This window comes from Triticum dicoccoides, chromosome 4B, assembly GCF_002162155.2.
Source record: "Triticum dicoccoides isolate Atlit2015 ecotype Zavitan chromosome 4B, WEW_v2.0, whole genome shotgun sequence".
In the NCBI taxonomy this organism is placed as follows: domain Eukaryota; kingdom Viridiplantae; phylum Streptophyta; class Magnoliopsida; order Poales; family Poaceae; genus Triticum; species Triticum dicoccoides.
The window spans coordinates 378424842-378447117 of NC_041387.1; positions in this window are offsets into that span (position 1 = coordinate 378424842).

Consider the following 22276-nt stretch of genomic DNA (forward strand, 5'->3'; position numbering starts at 1 on the left):
CCCCGAGACCCCGACCCCGACCCCGACATGGCAACCCGGCACCGACACGACACCCCGACCCCCGCCACCTCCCGAAAAGGTGTTCTTTGGCCTTCCAGAGGCCGACGGGGTCATATATTTGTGAATTATTAGTTAGGTCATATATTTTTCGATTTTGTTATGAAAAACATCATATATAATTGTGTTGATCGGGTAGTTTTAAATGTGCAGTTGTTTATGTTATACTTGATGATGATACACTTAAGTGATATACATATTATTATTCATGTCGGTACTTTTTTTCATGTTGTACTAATTTCGTTTATTCTTTGTCATGGCAGGTGTTGAAAGATTGTGGGCGCTGGTCGGGAGCGCGCCGAGGCCCCTTCTTCGTCGGCGCGTAGTGTGAGGTCTTCCATTCCACACACACTTCTCCGCCGAGCGTTGCTGGACAGTATGGCGACACCGCCGGGCCCTTCTTCGTCGACCGCGGTGCCCAGCAGGGGACGAGGTAAGAAGAAGGGCCGAGGTGGAGCACGTGGTCGCGGGAGAGGAGGTAGGGTGACTCTTACGGCGCCTTCCTCGCCGCCGCCCCCAGCTGTTTCACCCGAGCACGTGACTGCTAGGGTGGACTCGTCTGAGGAGGAGGCTACACGGACTCCGGTCCACAAGCCTCCGGTCCACGAGTCTTCGGCCCACGAGCCTCGGGTCGACGGGCCTTCGGCCCACGAGAGTTGGGCCCACTGATGATGGCGGGGAGCCGAGTGGCCATGCTGATGATGGCAGGGAGCCGAGTGGCCATGCTGATGATGGCGGGGAGCCAACTGATTTTGAGGAGGAGGGGGCGGAGGGGGGCAACGTCTACTAGCGTGGTCCTACACGGCTCCCGTCTGTGCCGGCGACCCGGGAGCAGAGGTGGTTGATTTTCCCTGATGGGGAGAGGTAAGTGCATTTAATCTTTTTGTACCTTATGCATTCACGTTCTTCAAATAACTAATGCGTTGGCCTTGTCATGCTGCAGGGGTTGGGACCACCATGAAAGTGTCCGCCGGCCCAACTCCGTCCTTGGAGTTCTGATTCGGCAAAACTTTCCGGGGTTTGTCACTTTGCCTGGTGAGGGTCGGCTTCCAAAGGTTGGATTGAGTTGGGAGCACTACTTGGCTGCCCCGGCCCCGCCGGGTGAGATTATCGCCGGTGTCTTGTGCAAGACGAGGGTAGACATGGTGATGAGAAACTTTTGGGTAATTTCTCCTTTACACAATTAAAAATCTTCAACTCGCTAGTTATTAATTGTACTAATCAATATTGTCTCATTTGATTGCAGATATTCTACAGGTGTGAGGAGGGATACGAGGAGGAGGCGGCAGATGTTATCCACAAGGAGTGCAAGCGCCTACTTCAGAACTTATGGCATGAGGCTCGGGTGCAGTCTGTTCGAGACTACTACGCCGACCGTGGTATCAAGAAGTCCAAGCAGGAGTGCCGCGATAAGTTCTTGAGTAAGGAGCAGTACATGAAGGTAATTCTTAAGGCCTTGTACTTAATTCCTTCATTTAGTAATTCATAGCCGTAGCGCTGAAGTTTCTATTTGCTAACTTAGGCCCCTCAGAGATGGTGTGCGGATCGGATGGATTGTTGGGAGGTGTTGGTCGATGGGTGGTGCTCAAAAGAATGGTGGGCCACCCACAACGAGGCCAAGGACAAACGTGCCCAAATGGAAGGTGTGCCACACCACCAAGGCAGCTCCAACTTATTTCAGTACGGGAGGAACTAGGTATGTGGTTTGCTTCATGATTCATGCAATTCATTCATCATGCTAGCTTTAGCCCTTTAATTACTAATTTACTTTGTTTCTCTCTTTCAGGCACGCTATAATAAGGCGGATAAGGTGCCAGAGGTGTACGACCTGTATGCCATGGCCCACACTGGCTCTTACAAGAAATTCAAGGCATTCTCTGCGTCTGACCTCGATGATCCAAAGAACTTCACCAACATCTCCACCCACGACAAGCTCGTGCAATATAGAGATCAGGGGAAGGCGAGGAAAGGGGAGGACTTTAACCTGAGCCAGGGTCCCATTGATACAGAGTTGCTGATGATATCTTGTGGCGGGAGGTCCCATGGCTCCATAGCCATGGGAGATGGACTTATCTGTTGTCCTAGCACTCTCCTAGAGATCAAGGCGCGCTAGTCGAGCTCCGCTCCTGAGATAAGGCCTCGTGAACGGCCAGTCCAACTCGCCATCAAGGTTAGTTATACGTACTCAGCTATCTTTCTCCATTACATTGTGTGCACTTCCATCAATGATTACAAATGGTCATGTGAGTAGTGTTGCAGGCTGCTATACAGAGTGAGAGAGATAGAACGGAGAAACTTCTGGCGGAGGCGGCGGAGAGGCAGCGGGAGTTGGAGGAGAGGACGACAAAGATGTTGGAGGAGGAGAGGGCACGGAATGACATGCAGGCAAGGGCCATGTATGAGCTCCTTGTGGTAAGTTTCTTCTGCAGATTACTTGCTAGTCTTAACATTTGAGTCTCATTACTAACTAGTATGACTCTGTTGTGAAAACCAAATGTGCAGTCTGTGTGCGAGAAGTCCGATCAGACCGCTCCGCCGATGCCAGTGATTGCTCCTGGGAGCACGGTGAGTTTAATTTGAATGGACATTACTTGCTAGTCTTAACATTTGAGTGTCATAATGCTAACGAGACATTGGAAATGATCTTTGGTGCAGCTTAACTCCAGAAACGCATCGCACGATCCTTCTCCAGCTACCGGCACGAGCCAGCCCGCTCCTCCACCTCCCTGATCACAGTAAGTTTCTCTAGACTTAGACTTAGCTTTATTTCCTCCAATATTCTTACCATAATGACCTAGAGTTAGCTTCTTTTCCTTCAAAATGACTTAATAAGCTTACTTATGTCAAAAATTGCATAATTAACTTAGTTAGCTCATAAACGATCCATTTTACCTAAGTTAGCTCTAATATGACTCATTTTACCTTAGTTAGCTTACAAGTGATCCAATTTTTCCACGTTAGCTCTAAAATGACCCATTTTAGTAGATTAGCTCGTAAATGATCCATTTTACCTACGTTAGCTTTAAAATGACCCATTTCACCTAGGTTAGCTCCAAAATGACTCATTTCACCTAGGTTAGCTCCAAAATGACCCATTTCACATAGGTTAGCTCCAAAATGACCCATTTCACCTAGATTTGCTCCTAAACGATCAATTTCACCTAAGTTAGCTAAAAACGATCCATTTCACCTAAATTAGCTCTTAAATGATCCATTTCACCTAAGTTAGGTCATAAACGACCCATTTCAACTAAGTTAGCTCATAAAAGCTCATAAATGATTCATTTCACCTAAGTTAGCTCAAAAACGATCCATTTCACCTAAGTTAGCTCATAAACGATCCATTTCACCTAAGTTAGCTCATAAACGACCCATTTCAACTAAGTTAGCTCATAAATGATCCATTTCAACTAAGTTAGCTCATAAACAACCCATTTCAACTTTGTTAGCTCATATATGATCCATTTGACCTAAGTTAGCTCATAAATGACATATACTTCTTGTTCTAGTCTTCTTCTTGTTCTAGTCACCTATTTCTAACTTTCTTATTTACCATTTTGTAGATTTCATTCACTTCATGGAAGCTAGCTTGCTATGATGGAGTGCTTGCTTTTCCTTTAATGAAACTTTGCATTGTATCTAGCTTGCTATGATAGAACTTGCTATCTTGACGAAACTTTGCATTGTAATATGTATATGGATGGAACTTGCTTATGTATGAACAATGTGTATGGATGGAACTTGCTTATGTATGAAAAATGTGTATGGATGAAACTGATGTGATATGTGATATGAAACTTATGTGCTGGATATGTGATATGGAAATATATCTATATATGTCATATATATTTGCTGTGAAAATTGCTGGATTAAAAAACAGAAAAAAAGAGACAATATGCAGGCTCTTTACCGTCTGCCACCGACGGCAAAGGGTTCTTTGCCATCAGCAGCGGACGGCAAAGAGGCCACATGGCAGGCAACTGTGCTTCCTGGGAGGCTGACCAATTTGGTCAGTTTGCCATCAGCAGCTGACGACAAAGGCTTTGCCGTCAGCAGCGGATGGCAAAGGCCTGCCGTTAACCACCTCACAGCGCATTTATTATCGTCCGTCTTCTTTGCCGTCCGCTGCTGATGGCAAAGGCCCCTTTGGCGTCAGCTGCCCAAAGCAGACGGCGACGCAGCTCTTTGCCGTACCCTACTTTGACGTCACCTTTTGCCGTCCGCGGCTGACGGCAAAGGTCTTTGCCGTCTGCCATCCATGCCTTTGCCGTCCGCCGTGGCAGATGGCAAAGTAGCAGATTCCTGTAGTGTACCTTCCAAATTGAGAGCAGGTACAATTACCTCATCAAGTTATACTTTCCTCCCACTCACTTCTTTTGAGAGAAACTCCTTCTTTAGAAAGGTTATGTTCTTAGCAACAAAAATCTTACCCGCGGACTTGTGGTAGAAGGTGTACCCAATTGTTTCCTTAGGCCATCCTATGAAGACACATTTCTCCGATTTGGGTTCGAGCATATCAGGCTGAAGCCTTTTTACGTAAGCATCGCATCCCCAAAATTTAAGAAATGACGGCTTAGGTTTCCTACCAAACCATAGTTCATACGGTGCCGTCTCAATGGACTTTGACGGTGTCCTGTTTAAAGTGAATGCAGCTGTCTCTAATGCATAACCCCAAAAAGATAGTTGTAAATTGGTAAGAGACATCATAGATCGCACCATATCCAATAAAGTGCGGTTACGGCGCTCGGACACACCATTATGCTGTGGTGTTCCTGGTGGCGTGAGCTATGAAACTATTCCACATTGTCTTAAATGAAGGCCAAACTCGTAACTCAAATATTATCCTCCATGATCAGATCATAGAAACTTAATTTTCTTGTTACGATGATTCTCCGCTTCACTCTGAAATTCTTTGAACTTTTCAAATGTTTGAGACTTGTGTTTTATTAAGTAGATATACCCATATCTGCTCAAATCATCTGTGAACGTCAGAAAATAATGATACCCACCACGATCATCAACACTCATTGGACCACACACATCGGTATGTATTATTTCCAATTAGTCAGTAGCTCATTCCATTGTTCCGGAGAATGGAGTTTTAGTCATCTTGCCCATAAGGCACGGTTCACAAGTATCAAATGATTCATAATCAAGTGACTCCAAAAGTCCATCTTTATGGAGTTTCTTCATGCGCTTTACACCGATACGACCCAAGTGGCAGTTCAACAAATAAGTTGCACTATCATTATCAACTTTGCATCTTTTTGGCATCAATATTATGAATATGTGTATCATCATGATCAAGATTCAACAGAAATAGACCACTCTTCGAGGGTGCATGACCACAAAAGATATTGCTCATGTAAATGGAACAACCATTATTCTCTGATTTAAATGAATAACCGTCTCACACTAAATAAGATCTAGATATAATATTCATGCTCAACACTGGCACCAAATAACAATTATTTAGGTCTAAAACTAATACCGAAGGTAGATGTAGAGGTAGCGTGCCGACGGCGATCACATCAACCTTGTAACCGTTTCCGACGCGCATCGTCACCTTGTCCTTAGCCAATCTTCGTTTAATCCATAGTCCCTGCTTCGAGTTACAAATATGAGCAACCGAACCGGTATCAAATACCCAGGCAGTACTACGAGAATTAGTAAGGTACACATCAATAACATGTATATCAAATATACCTTTGTTCACCTTGCCATCCTTCTTATCCGCCAAATACTTGGGGCATTTCTGCTTCCTGTGACCAGTCCCTTTGTAGTACAAGCTCTCAGTTTCAGGCTTGGGTCCAGACTTGGGTTTCTTCCCGGGAGTGACAACTTGCTTGTCAGTCTTTTTGAAGTTCCCCTTCTTTTTACCCTTGCCCTTTTATTGAAACTAGCGATCTTGTTAACCATCAACACTTGATGCTCCTTCTTGATTTCTACCTCCGTGGCCTTTAGCATTGCGAAGAGCTCGGGAATAGTCTTTTCCATCCCTTGCATATTTTAGTTTATCACGAAGCCTTTGTAACTTAGTGGCAGTGATTGAAGACCTCTGTCAATGACACAATCATCTGGAAGATTAACTCCCAGCTGAGTCAAGTGATTATGGTACCCAGACATTCTGAGTATGTGCTCACTAACAGAACTGTTCTCCTCCATCTTGCGGCTATAGAACTTGTTGGAGACTTCATATCTCTTAACTCGGGCATTTGCTTGAAATATTAATTTCAACTCCTGGAACATCTCATATGGTCCATGACATTCAAAACGTCTTTGAAGTCCCGATTATAAGCTGTAAAGCATGGCACACTAAACTAACAAGTAGTCATCAGATCTTGCCAGGCATTCACAACGTCAGCTTCTGCTCCTGCAGCAGGCCTTGCACCTAGCGGTGCATCAAGAACATAATTCTTCTATGCAGCAATGAGGATAATCCTCAAGTTATGGACCCATTCCGTGTAGTTGCTGCTGCCATCATCTTTCAATTTAGCTTTCTCTAGGAACGCATTAAAATTCAAAGGAACGGTAGCATGGGCCATTGATCTACAACATAGATATGCAAATAAAAACTATCATGTCTAAGTTCATGATAAATTAAGTTCAATTAATCATATTACTTAAGAACTCCCACTTAGATAGACATCCCTCTAGGCATCTAAATGATACGTGATCCAAATCAACTAAACCATGTCCGATCATCACGTGAGATGGAGTAGTCTTCAGTGGTGAACATCACTATGTTGATCATATCTACTATATGATTCAAGTTTGACCTTTCGGTCTCCAGTGTTTCGAGGCCATATCTGTATATGCTAGGCTCGTCAAGTTTAACCCGAGTATTCCACGTGTGCAAATCTGGCTTGCACCTATTGTATTTGAACGTAGAGCTTATCACACCCGATCATCACGTGGTATCTCAGCACGAATAACTTTCACAACGGTGCATACTCTGGGAGAACACTTATACCTTGAAATTTTAGTAAGGGATCATCTTATAATGTTACCGCCATACTAAGCAAAATAAGATGCATAAAAGATAAACATCACATGTAATCAAAATATGTGACATGATATGGCCATCATCATCTTGTGCTCATGTTCTCCATCACCGAAGCAACATAAGGATCTCCATCGTCACCGGCTTGACACCTTGATCTCCATCGTAGCATCATGGTCATCGCGCCAACCGTTGCTCCTACGACTATCGCTACCGCTTAGTGATAAAGTAAAGAAATTACATAGTGCATGTATTTCATACAATAAGGCGACAACCATATGGCTCCTGCCAGTTGCCGATAAATTTTACAAAACATGATCGTCTCATACAACAATCTTTATATCACATCATGTCTTGACCATATCATATCACCACATGCCCTGCAAAAACAAGTTAGACGTCCTCTACTTTGTTTGTTGCAAGTTTTACATGGCTGCTACGGGCTGCTACCATGAATCATACATACCTACGGCAAGCAAACCACAATGGCGATTTATCAAGTTTGTTGTTTTAACCTTCACAAGGACCGGCCGCAGTCAAATTTGATTCAACTAAAGTTGGAGAAACAGACACCCGCCAGCCACCTTTATGCAAACTAGTTGCATGTCAATCGGTGGAATCGGTCTCATGAACGCCGTCATGTAAGGTTGGTCTAGGCTGCTTCATCCAACAATACAACCGAATCAAAATAATGCATTGATGGTAAGCAGTATGACGATCACCGCCCACAACTCTTTGTGTTCTAGTCATGCATATCATCTACACATAGACCTGGCTCGGATGCCACTGTTGGGAAACGTAGCATGCAATTTCAAAAAAATTCCTATGCTCACACAAGATCTATCTAGGAGATGCATAGCAACGAGAGGGGGAGAGTGTGTCCATGTACCCTCATAGACCAAAAGAGGAAGCGTTAACTTACTTCGGTTGATGTAGTCGAACGTCTTCTCGAGTCAACCGATCAAGTACCAAACGTACGACACCTCTGAGTTCTGCACACGTTCAGCTCGATGACGTCCCTCGAACTATTGATCCAGCAAAGTGTCGATGGAGTCGATGAGTTCCGTCAGCACGACAATGTGATGACAGTGTTGGTGATGTGATCCGCGCAGGGCTTCGCCTAAGCACTACGATGATACTATCGGAGGAGTAAACAATGGAGGGGGCTACCGCACACGGCTAAGAGAATAACTTTTATGTCTTTGGGGTGCCCCCCTGCTCCCGTATATAAAGGAGGAGGGGAGGAGGCAGCCGGCCTAGAGGGGCGTGCCATGGGGGGAGTCCCACTAGGACTCCCTGTCCTAGTAGGATTCCCCTTTCCTATTCCAGAGTGGCAAAGGGGGAAAGCGAGAGGGAGTAGGAGAGGGGAACGGGACGCCGCCCCCTCCACTAGTCCAATTCGGACTCCCATGGGGGGGCACCCCTTGTGGGTTGTCCCCTCTCTCTCCCATGGCATGTTGGCCCCTTACTTCCGGGGGAGGGGGGCGTCTGGTAACCTCCCGGTACTACGAAAATTATGCAAAATTCTCGAAACCATTCCGGTGTCCGAATGTAACCTTTCAATATATCAATCTTTACCTCTAGACCATTTCGATACACTTTTTCATGTCCGTGATCTCATCTGGGACTCCGAACAACCTTCGGTCACCAAAACACATAACTCAAATAATACCCATCGTCATCGAACGTTAAGCCTGCGGACCCTACGGGTCCGAGAACTATGTAGACATGATCGAGACACCTCTCTGGTCAATAACCAATAGCGGAACCTATATGCTCATATTGGTTCCCACATACTCTAAGAAGATCTTTATCGGTCGAACCGCAATTTCAATATAGTTATTCCCTTTTGTCATCTGTATGTTACTTGCCCGAGATTTGATCGTCGGTATCTTCATACCTAGTTCAATCTCATTACCGGCAAGTCTCTTTACTCGTTTTTTATTGCATCATCCTGCAACTAACTCATCAGTCACATTGCTTGCAAGGCTTCATATGATGTGCATTACCGAGAGGGCCTAGAGATATCTCTCCGATACTCGGAGTGACAAATCCTAATATCGATCTATGCCAACCCAAGAAACACCTTCGGAGATACCTGTAGAGCATCTTTATAATCACCCAATTACGTTGTGACGTTTGATAACACACAAGGTATTCCTCCGGTGTCCGGGAGTTGCATAATCTCGTAGTCGGAGGAATATATATTTGACACGAAGAAAGCAGTAGCAATAAAACTGAATGATCATTATACTAAGCTAACGGGTGGGTCTTATCCATCACATCATTCTACTAATGATGTGATCCCATTATCAAATGACAAATCATGTCCATTGCTAGGAAACTTACCATCTTTTGATCAATGAGCTAGTCTAGTAGAGGCATACCAGGGACACGTTGTTTTGTCTATGTATCCACACACGTATTAAGTTTCCGGTTAATACAATTCTAGCATGAGTAATAAAAATTTATCATGAATAAGGAAATATAAAATAACTACTTTATTATTGCCTCTAGGGCATATTTCCTTCATGTCTTGGGTCATAACATTTCTGAAAGAGGTATTGAAGTGGACAAAGCTAAGGTTGATGAAATTGAGAAAATGCCATGTCCTATGGACATCAAAGGTATTCGTAGTTTCCTAGGTCATGATGGTTTCTATAGGATATTATCAAAGACTTTTCGAAAATTTCTAGGCCTCTCACAAATCTTTTGCAAAAGGATATCCCTTTTTGTTTATGATGATTGTTTAGAAGCCTTCGAAACACTCAAGAAAGCCTTAATTTCTGCACCTGTTGTTCAACCACCTGATTGGAACTTGCCCTTTGAAATTATGTGTCATGCTAGTGATTATGTTGTTGGTACTGTTCTAGGACAAAGAGTTGATATGAAACTGAATGTTATTCATTATGCTAGTAAAACTCTTGACAGTGCACAACGGAATTATGCTACTACTGAAAAAGAATTTCTATCAGTGGTGTTTGCTTGTGATAAATTTAGATCTTACATTGTTGACTCTAAAGTTATCATCCACACCGACCATGCTGATATTAAATATCTTATGGAAAAGAAAGATGCTAAACCTAGACTTATTCGATGGGTACTCTTGCTACAAGAATTTGAGTTACATATTACTGATAGGAAAGGAGCTGAGAACCCCGTAGCTGATAACTTGTCTAGGCTTGAAAATGTGCCTGATGACCCACTACCTATTGATGATAGTTTTCATGATGAGCAGTTAGCTGCAATAAATGTTTCTAATAACACTCCTTGGTATGCTGACTATGCTAATTACATTGTTGCCAAATATTTACCACCTAGCTTTACATACCAACAAAAGAAAAAATTATTCTATGATTTAAGACATTACTTTTGGGATGACCCACATCTTTGTAAAGAAGGAGTAGATGGTATTATTAGACGTTGTGTACCTGAGCATGAACAAGGATAAATCCTACGGAAATATCACTCCAGAGCTTATGGAGGGCATCACGCTGGAGACAGAACTGCTCACAAGGTACCACAATCTGGATTTTATTGGCCCACTCTCTTCAAGGATGCCCGTAAGTTCGTCTTATCTTGTGAATAATGTCAAAGAATAGGTAATATCGGTAAGCGCCAAGAAATGCCTATGACTTATTCACTTGTTGTTGAACCATCTGATGTTTGGGGATGTCATTACATGGGACCTTTTCCTTCCTCTAATGGGTATACACATATTTTGGTTGCTGCTGATTATGTTACTAAGTGGGTAGAAGCTATTCCAACTAGTAGTACTGATCACAACACCTCTATTAAAATGCTTAAGGAAGTTATTTTCCCAAGGTTTGGAGTCCCTAGATATTTAATGACTGATGGTGGTTCACACTTTATTCATGGTGCTTCCCCTAAAATGCTTGCTAAGTATGGTGTTAACCATAGAATTGCATCACCCTATCATCCTCAGTCTAATGGTCAAGTCGAACTTAGCAATAGAGAAATAAAATTAATTTTGCAGAAGACAGTCAATAGGTCCAGGAAGAATTGGTCTAAGAAATTACATGATGCACTTTGGGCTTAGAGAACAACATATAAAAATCCTATGGGTATGACTCCTTATAAAATGGTTTATGGAAAAGCTTGTCATTTGCCTCTTGAGTTAGAACATAAAGCATATTGGGAAATTAAAGAAATCAACTAACTTGCTGATGAAAAGAGGTTATTTGATATTAGCTCTTTAGATGAATGGAGAACCCAAGCTTATGAAAATGCCAAGTTATTTAAAGAAAAAATTAAAAGATGGCATGATAAAAGAATTCAAAATCGTGAGTTTAAAGTTGGATAATATGTTCTTTTGTACAACTCTTGTGTCATATTCTTGCAGGAAAACTCCTCTCTAAATGGGAAGGACCCTATGTTATCGAGGAGGTTTATCGGTCCGGAGATATCAAAATAAATAATGTCGAAGGTACTTACCTGAAGGTTATTAATGGGCAATGAATAAAACATTATATCTCGGAGTACGCCCATTAATGTTGAAAGTAATATTATCCAAACATTGACACCGGAAGAACACATAAAAAAGTCCTTCCGGAACATCCACAATCATTAAAAAGAGGAGGTACGTGATACGGTAAGTAAACGGACTCCAAAAAATCCGCAAAAATATATTTTGTCAGTTTTGGAATATTTAGAAAATTAGGAAAATATGAAACAACCAGGAAGGGCATCCTAGTGGGCACAAGACACCAGGGCGTGATGTGGGTTGTGCCCACCTCGGGCACCTTCCGGACTCCGTTTTTATACAGCTTGCTTGTTTCCCAAGATAAAAAAATCTTTATATATCCCCTGAACCTATTGACCACCGTATTGCGGAGAAATCTTGTAACATCCCAAAATTCTAAATTTTGGAATGTTATATTAAATAGATAGGTTTGATTGATTGTTTGATTTATTGGCTGAAGTTGAGTGAAATTTGAAACTTTTGAAAGTTAAATGAGAGGGAATAAAAGGACTTTCCCAAACTTTCGTCTTGCATTTTGATCTCCGTGAATTCAAATTCAATTCATCATAAAACCCTAGAGAGAAGATGACATGACTTCTTCCATTTATTTAAATGAAAAGGGTTGTTGAAAATATTTGAATTTCATTTGAAAATATTTCAATTTCAGAAAACTTCAAGCAACTCAATGATTTTCATGAGAGAAGATAAAATGACTTCTTCAAAACATATGAAATATGAGTTGGGAGTTTAAAAGAAATCCAATTTAAAGTCCTTTTGAAATTATTTTCAATTGGGAGTTATTTGGGTTTATTCAAATTATTTTTCTCCAAAAATAAAATATATGGAAAATAGGGTAACATGATTCCGTACAATAGAAAATTTGGAGATAAATACATTTCACATCATTTTGGTATTTTTAAAATGATTTTTTTTTGGATTTTAGTACTGCAGTAGCACTCTTTGAATTATTTGAATTTTCCTAGATTTTATTTGATGCTAAAAAATGTTCATCTTGTAGAAAATCTTTTTCTGAAAATTTTGATATATTATATGCCTAGGTTGAATTTTTATTTTATAAGTTTTTTTATTTTTATTCGTCTGGAAAATGTTTTTTAATGAAAAAAACATCCCGTCGCCGACTGGGTCGGCCCAGCGCCCGAGCCAGGCCGCGGCCCAGGCCTCGCCACCGCCATCCCCGAGCTCCCGCAGGAGTTCGTCTCCCGCACGAGAGCGCCGCCGCTGGAGTCCGGCCGGACTCCGTGTCCACCTTGCCCCCTCCTCCACGCCACCGCGCATCCCCTCCTCCTATAAATGCGCTGCCCCGCCGCCCTCTCTCTCTGCTGGCGCCGCCGCCCATCGCCAGATCTGCCGCCACTGCCGTTGCCAACTGCCGCCGCCGTTGTCCTACGCCACCGCCTCGCCGCGCCTCCACCCCGCGCGTAACCGCCGCCACCTCGCCGTCCTCGCCCCCTCACCGTTGCCCCGGCCACCGGAGCACTGCCGGCGACCACGCCCGAGCCGCCCGATGTCGCCGGAGTTCAACCTCTACGCCGCCGGTTTTGTCGCCAAAGCCGCCGAATCACCAAACTAGTAAATAAACCACCCGATCCGGTTTATTCTTTTTCGGTTTTCTTCGGTTTACCTTTTAGCCGTTTTTAGGTTAGATTAATTAGCGAACGCTTTCTGTTTAGGAAGTTTTAGTGAACGTTTTTGTTCTGTAGTACTGTTTAACGAACGTTCGTTATTTAGACTTTTTCTTTTTCTGTTAGTTTTAGTCAGGGACCCGTCTGTGATTAAATTTTTTACAGATTAGTCCCTAATCTTAAAACGACAACATCTCTTCGCTCGTTAGTCCAAATCCAACGAAACCAATGCCCACTCCTTCGTTATGATCCCCTCTATACAGTAAAACAACTTAAACATATTTTTGAAAGTTTAAAATTTGAGTTTCAAACAGTTTAGTATTTGAACTTCGTTTGATCGTAACTTGACTTTTATAACTCCGTTTTAGTTGATTCTTTTTGCAAATCGAAGCTCTTGACCAAAGTTTTTGATAAGGCAAAATTCACTTAATTTTGGTACTGTTAAAAATTGTTTTCTTTTGAAAGAGTTATTTGCTTGGTTTAGATGTTTTCCGAATTGTTTTCTTGGTTCTCTCCGATCTTTTGAGTGATTGCTTATGTGTGGTTACTATTGTTTGCTTACGATAGATTGAACGGAGTGAGACGAATAGAACTAGCAGGAGTTGAGTGCGAATCATCTTCATCAACAGTACAGGCAAGTTGACACTTTGATCATATCCCTTTCATACTCAGTTTTTATGCATTAGTTTCAATCCTCGAATAATTACATGATTAGGATTTGATTAATATGTGGGTTTTGGGAAGTAGATGAGGTAGTACCAACTACCTGTTTTATTATCAAACCCTTGGGAGTTACTCTATGTTTGCTTATCATGCCATGCTATGCTAGTAGACGTGGATTGCGTGAGTGTATCCATGACAGATGTGAGTTTGTTTAATTAATGGTTTATTTAAGGTGGCAACTTTAACACACATCTGGGTGGATTGAGGTACCTGGGTATTCCAGGATTGCCTGTTTTTCTTTTGGACCGCCACCCAGGCTCAAAGGGATTCTTGAGATTATTCATACTATAAACTTCCGTGTGCAGCCACAAGCTACTATGTGCTCTAGCATAGTTGATTAAGTCGTGCAAACTCTTACAGTGGTAGACTAGCAGATGTAGGGTATGTAGGTTGGTACTGTCTACCTGATCGTAAGGTGCTAGCGCTTCTGAAAGACTATGTCTCGGTCATTCGTTTCTCAAACATCATGTAGTGCGAGAATCCCAACGGACGAGATCGAGTCTTATGGGGAAAAGTGCGCAAACCTCTGCAGAGTGTATAAACTAATCATGGTTAGCCGTGTCCCCGGTTATGGACATCTTGAGTATCTAGTACTTCGATTATCAGGTGAATCTCCTCATGTTACTTTAATTAATATTGTTGGGTTTAATGATGATGTTACTTAATTGGGATTGAGAATGCTATCAACCATTCTCAATGTTTAGGAACCTCCATAATAGTTAAATAAAAATTTATTCTTTTGTAGTAGGGAAAAATTGGCTTTTCGCAAAAACATTATAACCATAGAGCCTCCACCAGCCAAATATGCATGTAGTGATAGCCTTTATTCATCATTGCTCTATGGTGTGAATTTGCCAGTACATTCAATGTACTGACCCATTGTGGCTGCAACGTCTCATGTTGCAGGAATCTTACGACGAGTAAGTGCTATGTTAGGGTTACGATTTCTACACTCAACTGTGCCGTTGGTGTTGATGGGAATCCACAACCTTTGTTACTTACGCTATTTGGATTGAGGTAATAGTATTTACGTTACTTTATACATGTCATTTACCTCTGTTATAAATCCTTGAGTACTGTGTGTGTCAGCATACCGATCCAGGGATGACACCTAAGCATAGAGACTTGATCCATTAGGGTCGGGTCGCTACAAGATGGTATTAGAGCACATGTTGACTGTAGGACGTGACCCTAGAAACTGGCAATCCCATAGGAAAGTTTTTTCTCTACAACTTTCTTTTCAAAAGAATCTTTTACCTCTCTTCCCTTCTGAGCTTATTCAAATATTCTCTTTTAGCTAGACTACCCCTTTTCCCCTTTTTGACCACATGAAGATTCGACTGATGAGACCACTCCAAGGAGTACAAGATAACGGACAACTAAGACAACTTTGGAATAAAGAGGGTTTTTACCGTGCATTACACGGATGGAAACTACAACGGTGAAGACTCCGAAGACTAGGAGAATTTGAAGGCTCGAAGAATTTCCAGATTTGTATGACCTAGGAAGGCACCCCTTATGGAACATGGCAGACTATGGAAGCTGTCAATACCCGAGATCAAGGTGTATCGGAGAAAGACCGGAACATGGAGCATTAGAACTCAAAGTTTTTGTCAGGAAAAACCCTAAGGCGGGAGATATCAATTATGGAATGAAAACTCATGGCAGTAACATGGGCATAGACACGGCTAACAATGGTGTTATTACCCGCTTATGCTATTGTCACCGTGCGGAGTTAAGTATGCAGATGCATGGAAGGATTGGATGGTAAAAGGCTGATGGAAAATCTATCAGCAAAGGATGCAGTTTTAACGTAGCTGGTGTATCACTAGGATCTAGAAAATTACATCAAGAGTTTTAAGATGGATCTGCAGGAAGCCGTATTTGACAAGGAAGCAGTTCATGAACAACTCAGGACCCAGAAGCTGAAAGTAGACAAGATGGAGGAGGAAAACCTCTAGATACCGGAGATTTGTCAGGAACTAAAGGACAGTAGAACCATGGTTTATGCCAAGGATGTTGAAACCCATAAGTTTGGAATGCAACTCCAGAAATATTAAAGGATGTCATGAGAGACTTCGCGTCAACAAAGATGATTTGGCGAAAGAACTTGAGAAGGACAAGCATGATCAGAAAGAGCCATCGGAGACATGACCAAGACTTGAAAAGTTTGATGACGTTGAGATTTATTGACCATTAGAAGACCAAACCCTGTCATACCTATGTTACATGCGACGTTTGTGAGCTGTCATTTGCTTGTTGTTTTTCCGACAGCCACAATAAAATCTGTCTTTTCAAAACTATTGTTTGCATTGTGTGCATCCCTCTCTCTCTCTATCTCTCTCTCTCACCCCAAAGCCCTTGGACCCAATAGAGGATGAATGGAGATGAACTCATATTTTCTGGAATGATGAGTCAATTGGAGATGGACCGATGGATTCAGAACATGGAGGATCACATGAAGACTAACACTGTAGTCGGAAAGGATATGGCGCAACTTGTTCTTCAGTGCTTTTAAAGAGGTGCTACTACTTGGTGGAGGATGTACCAAACCATCAATGGATGGCAAGGAGTAACCACTTGGAAGGAATTTAAGTTGACTCTACTAAAGTCTCGGCTTGTGTCCCAGGAGATGAAGCCTTATGGAAGTCATATGAAGAAACTCTGTGCATGCAAGCTTTGTGGATAAATAGGACACAACCATAGGGAACACAAGGATGAATGCCCTAATTGTGAAGAAAGTCACCCAACTAAAGAATGCCCAACTAGGCAAATTACTTGTTTCTTGTGTGAAGGAACTACCCACTACCCTGCTGAGTGTCATATTTACCCCATGGTACAAAGAACCATTCAGCAGAAGAAAGAAACAATGAAATGAGCCCTCATGGAGATTTTTGAAGAACTTGTGATGAAGGAAGATGTCAAGGACAAGCACAAAGGAAACAAAATTAAACCCTGCACCAAGTCATGCTATTCATGTGGAGAAGAAGGACACATCTCCCAAAATTGTCTGAATGGAGATCTAGTAGAATTCCCGATAGAGGAAGTAGAGTATGATCCACAGGAAATAGAAGCCTTGATTGGAACGGAAAAATCCAGGAAGAGAAGTAGATTGGATTCCAGGAAAGACCTGAGCCATATCACCTGTTTCAGGTGCAAGGAGTCAGGGCACTACTTCATTAGTTGCACAAAAAGGAAGCCGATGACCCAAGGAGGCTATGTAATCACAAGGAAACTTCGAGACTTGTCAGAAGTGAAATGTTTTCGTTGTAATGAAGCAGGGCACTTTGCCAGGGATTGTTCCAAGAAGAAGGAGACTTGTGCTAAATAGTTGAGTTAGCAACAAAAGAAGCATAGTAGTAGTAGTAGTGGGAATATTTCTTTTATTTTTGAGGTGTTGAGTTGAGGCATGTAAAGGAAATGCAGGAGATTGTAATAATGTGAGAATCAATAAAGTTAGCATCATTGGTACTTATTTAGATTTTATGAGTTGTTATTCTATGAAGGAAGATTTCTGACCATTTTCGAGGATATGAGAAATATGATCTATGGAAAAATTGGAGCAATTTAAGGGTGGTAGTACCCTGTGAGGACATTGACCCATGGAAAGGAGAATGATATGCCACAAAGTGGATTTCAGACAAAATAAGTACGAGTTTTATCTCGATATGTGTGACACCCCAAGAAGTATGAAGGGATGAAGTATTATGGGATATAAAGGAGATATAAGGTTGGTAATATGGAGCAATTGTAACTCCATGATGAGTTTGAGAAATCACTTATTAGTTTGGTACCAATAGAAGGAAGAAAGACGGTACAATTGGATGGATTAAGAAATGCTAGGAAGTTGGATGTTGGAGTAATGGTCAGTTGCCCCAAGGATGAGTTCAAGGTTTACAAGTGATGAGATGTGCCATAACCCACAAGCCCCAGGACCTGCCAAGAAGCAAGCACACTCTTTCCAAAGGAAAAACCCTGGAAGAAGTTACGAGTTTATCAACAGATGATCTTATAGGAGTTACGAAAAACCTGAGGGATGTGAAGAAACGATAGATGTTTGTTTGGCTTGCAGAATTAATGGAATTATCCGAACTTGGTTCGTTGACAAGAGAAATTTTGCAATGCTTGTGAGAATCACCGAGTGTTAGAATGGGAGATTCGCTAAACCAGATACAAGGTAATGATTTGGGTGCGGGATGGATTGATCACCATACCGACTTACTCTTATTATTCGCCTTACTAGGTGGGATGGTAAGTCTGAGTGACTTACCTACAGTAGAGAGACGACGATCAAGACCTTGTTTGAACCTTAGAATGGTATAAGTATTTTTTTCCTTGTATATGGCAGCAGTTGCCAAACGTAGGTCATACGGTAAGAATGAAGCCCAGACCCGTTTCCTGCAGGAGAAACCATAAATTGTTGACCACCATGAGATGTTCATAGTTGTTTAGTATTGGCGCCAGACACGGTCATCTAAGAAGACCCAGTCTCGGAATAACCGTACCAAGATGAAAGGACAGAAGTATTGAGGAATAGTTATGCCACTACCGGAAGAGCCTAGAGAAGGAATTTTCCCGAGATCTGAGAAGACCGACACTGTCAGGAATAAGGATGGAGTATATGAGTTTTGATGGAACCGTAACAATGCTTCTAAGGGTGGTAGCACCTGAGACCCCGGAGACGATCGATGGATTTTGAAGACCCCCAAACCTTAACCTATTTCTTGCTAGCCTCTCCGAATCTCGAGGACGAGATTCATTTTAAGGGTGGTAGGTTTGTAACATCCCAAAATTCTAAATTTTGGAATGTTATATTAAATAGATAGATTTGATTGATTGTTTGATTGATTGACTGAAGTTGAGTGAAATTTGAAACTTTTGAAAGTTAAATGAGAGGGAATAAAAGGACTTTCCCAAACTTTCGGCTTGCATTTTGATCTTCGTGAATTCAAATTCATTTCATCATAAAACCCTAGAGAGAAGATGACATGACTTCTTCCATTTATTTAAATGAAAAGGGTTGTTGAAAATATTTGAATTTCATTTGAAAATATTTCAATTTCAGAAAACTACAAGCAACTCAATGATTTTCATGAGAGAAGATAAAATGACTTCTTCAAAACATATGAAATATGAGTTGGGAGTTTAAAAGAAATCCAGTTTAAAGTCCTTTTGAAATTATTTTCAATCGGGAGTTATTTGGATTTATTCAAATTATTTTTATCCAAAAATAAAATATATGGAACATAGGGTAACATGATTCCCTACAATAGAAAACTTGGAAATAAATACATTTGACATCATTTTGGTATTTTTAAAATGATTTTTATTGGATTTTAGTAGGGCAGTAGCACTCTTTGAATTATTTGAATTTTTCTAGATTTTTTTGATGCTAAAAAAATGTTCATCTTGTAGTAAATCTTTTTCTAAAAATTTTGATATATTATATGCCTAGGTTGAATTTTTATTTTATAAGTATTTGTTTATTTTTATTCGTCTGGAAAATGTTTTTTTAAATGAAAAAAAATCCCGTCGCCGACTGGGACGGCCCAGCGCTCGAGCCAGGCCGCGGCCCAGGCCTCGCCACCGCCGTCCCCTAGCTCCCGCAGGAGTTCGTCTCCCGCACGAGAGCGCCGCCACGGGAGTCCAACCGGACTCCGCGTCCACCTTGCCCCCTCCTCCACGCCACTGCGCCTCCCCTCCTCCTATAAATACGCCGGCCGCGCCGCCCTCTCTCTCTGCTCGCGCCGCCGCCCATCGCCAGATCCGCCGCCACCGCTGTCCTGCGCCACGGCCTCGCCGCGCCTCCACTCGGCGTGCAACCGCTGCCACCTCGCCACCCTCGCCCCCTCGCCGTTGCCCCGTCCACCGGAGCACCGCCGGCGACCACGCCCGAGCCATCCGATGTCGCAGGAGTTCAACCTCGCCGCCGCCTGTTTTGTCGCCAAAGCCGCCGAATCACCGAACCAGTAAATAAACCGCCCGGTCCGGTTTATTCTTTTTCGGTTTTCTTCAATTTACCTTTTAGCCATTTTTTAGGTTAGATTATTTAGCGAACGCTTTCTGTTTAGGAAGTTTTAGTGAACGTTTTCGTTTTGTAGTACTGTTTAACGAACGTTTGTTATTTAGACTTTTTCTTTTTCTGTTAGTTTTAGTCAGGGACCCGTCGGTGATTAAAGTTTTTACAGATTAGTCCTAATCTTAAAACGACCACATCTCTTCGCTCGTTAGTCCAAATCCAACGAAACCAATGCCCACTCCTTCATTATGATCCCCTCTATCCAGTAAAACAACTTAAACATATTTTTGAAAGTTTAAAATTTGAGTTTCAAACAGTTTAGTATTTGAACTTTGTTTGATCGTAACTTGAGTTTTATAACTCCGTTTTAGTTGATTCTTTTTGCAAATCGAAGCTCTTGACCTAGACTTTCTGATAAGGCCAAATTCACTTAATTTTGGTACTGTTAAAAACTGTTTTCTGTTGCAAGAGTTATTTTCTTGGTTTTGATGTTTTCCGAATTGTTTTCTTCGTTCTCTCCGATCTTTTGAGTGGTTGCTTATGTGTGGTTACTATTGTTTGCTTACGATAGATTGAACGGAGTGAGACGAATAGAACTAGCAGGAGTTGAGTGCGAATCATCTTCATCAATAGTACAGGCAAGTTCACACTTTGATCATATCCCTTTCATACCCAGTTTTTATGCATTAGTTTCAATCCTCGAACAATTGCATGATTAGGATCTTATTAATATGTGGGTTTTTGGAATTAGATGAGGTAGTACCTATTGCCTGTTTTATTATCAAACCCTTGGGAGTTACTCTACGTTTGCTTATCATGCCATGCTATGCTAGTAGACGTGGATTGGGTGAGTGTATCCATGACAGATGTGAGTTTGTTTAATTAATGGTTTAAGGTGGCAACTTTAACACACATCTGGGTGGATTGAGGTACCTGGGTATTCCAGGATTGCCTGTTTTTCTTTTGGACCGCCACCAAGGCTCAAAGGGATTCTTGAGATTATTCATACTAGAAACTTTCGTGTGCAGCCACAAGCTACTATGGGCTCTAGCATAGTTGATTAAGTCGTGCGAACTCTTACAGTGATAGATTAGCAGATGTAGGGGATGTAGGTTGGTACTGTCTACCCGATCGAAAGGTGCTAGCGCTTCTGAAAGACTATGTCTCAGTCATTCGTTTCTCAAACATCATGTAGTGCGAGAATCCCAACGGAGGTGATCGAGTCTTGTGGGGAAAAGTGTGCAAACCTCTACAGAGTGTATAAGTTAATCATGGTTAGCCGTGTCCCCGGTTATGGACATCTTGAGTGTCTAGTACTTGGATTATCAGGTGAATCTCATCATGTTACTTTAACTAATATTGTTGGGTTTAATGATGATGTTACTTAATTGGGATTCAGAATGCTGTCAACCATTCTCAATGTTTAGCAACCACCATAATAGTTAAATAAAAAATTATTCTTTTGCGGTAGGGAAAAATTGGCTTTTCGCAAAAACATTATAACCATAGAGCCTCCACCAGCCAAATATGCATGTAGTGATAGCCTTTATTCATCATTGCTCTATGGTGTGAATTTGCCAGTACATTCAATGTACTGACCCTTTGTGGCTGCAACGCCTCATGTTGCAGGAATCTTACGACGAGTATGTGATACGTTAGGGTTACGATTTCTACACTCAACTTTGTCGTTGGTGTTGATGGGAATCCACAACCTTTGTTACTTCCGCTATTTGGATTGAGGTAATAGTATTTACATTACTTTATACATGTGATTTACCTCTGTTATAAATCATCGAGTACTGCATGTGTCAGCATACCGATCCATGGATGACACTTAAGCACAGGGACTTGATCCATTCGGGTCGGGTCACTACAAATCTTCTCTTTTCTTTTCCTTGTAGTTTTCTGTCAGATCCCATCTACCATGGCCGCTTCAAGCTCCTCCAAGGACAGGTTCTTCAAGAAATCATCAACCCATATTTGTGGGAGGTGGTGCAACACCCTCAGGACATCCAGATGCATGAGGGGGTGCTGCACATCCACGATGTGCGAGGACACAAGGGGACAGGGACCGTGAAGGCATGGCTTGAAGCTATGGAGCAGGAAGTCTTCCGGTGCAAGGGGATGGTGGAGCGTGGACTCAATGCCAATAACCTCATGATTACAGACCTTACCCGTGATTTCAAGGTGGATGGAAAGTCCATGAAGGACATCTTCTTCACCCTCCATGAGCAAATCAACTTCCTCCAAAGCCAGATCTATGTTTCCAAAACCAAGTCTTTGCATATGAGGCGAGGTTTAAAGGTATGAGTTTGGCTGCCAGTTGCAGGACTCGTGAGACTCAATCC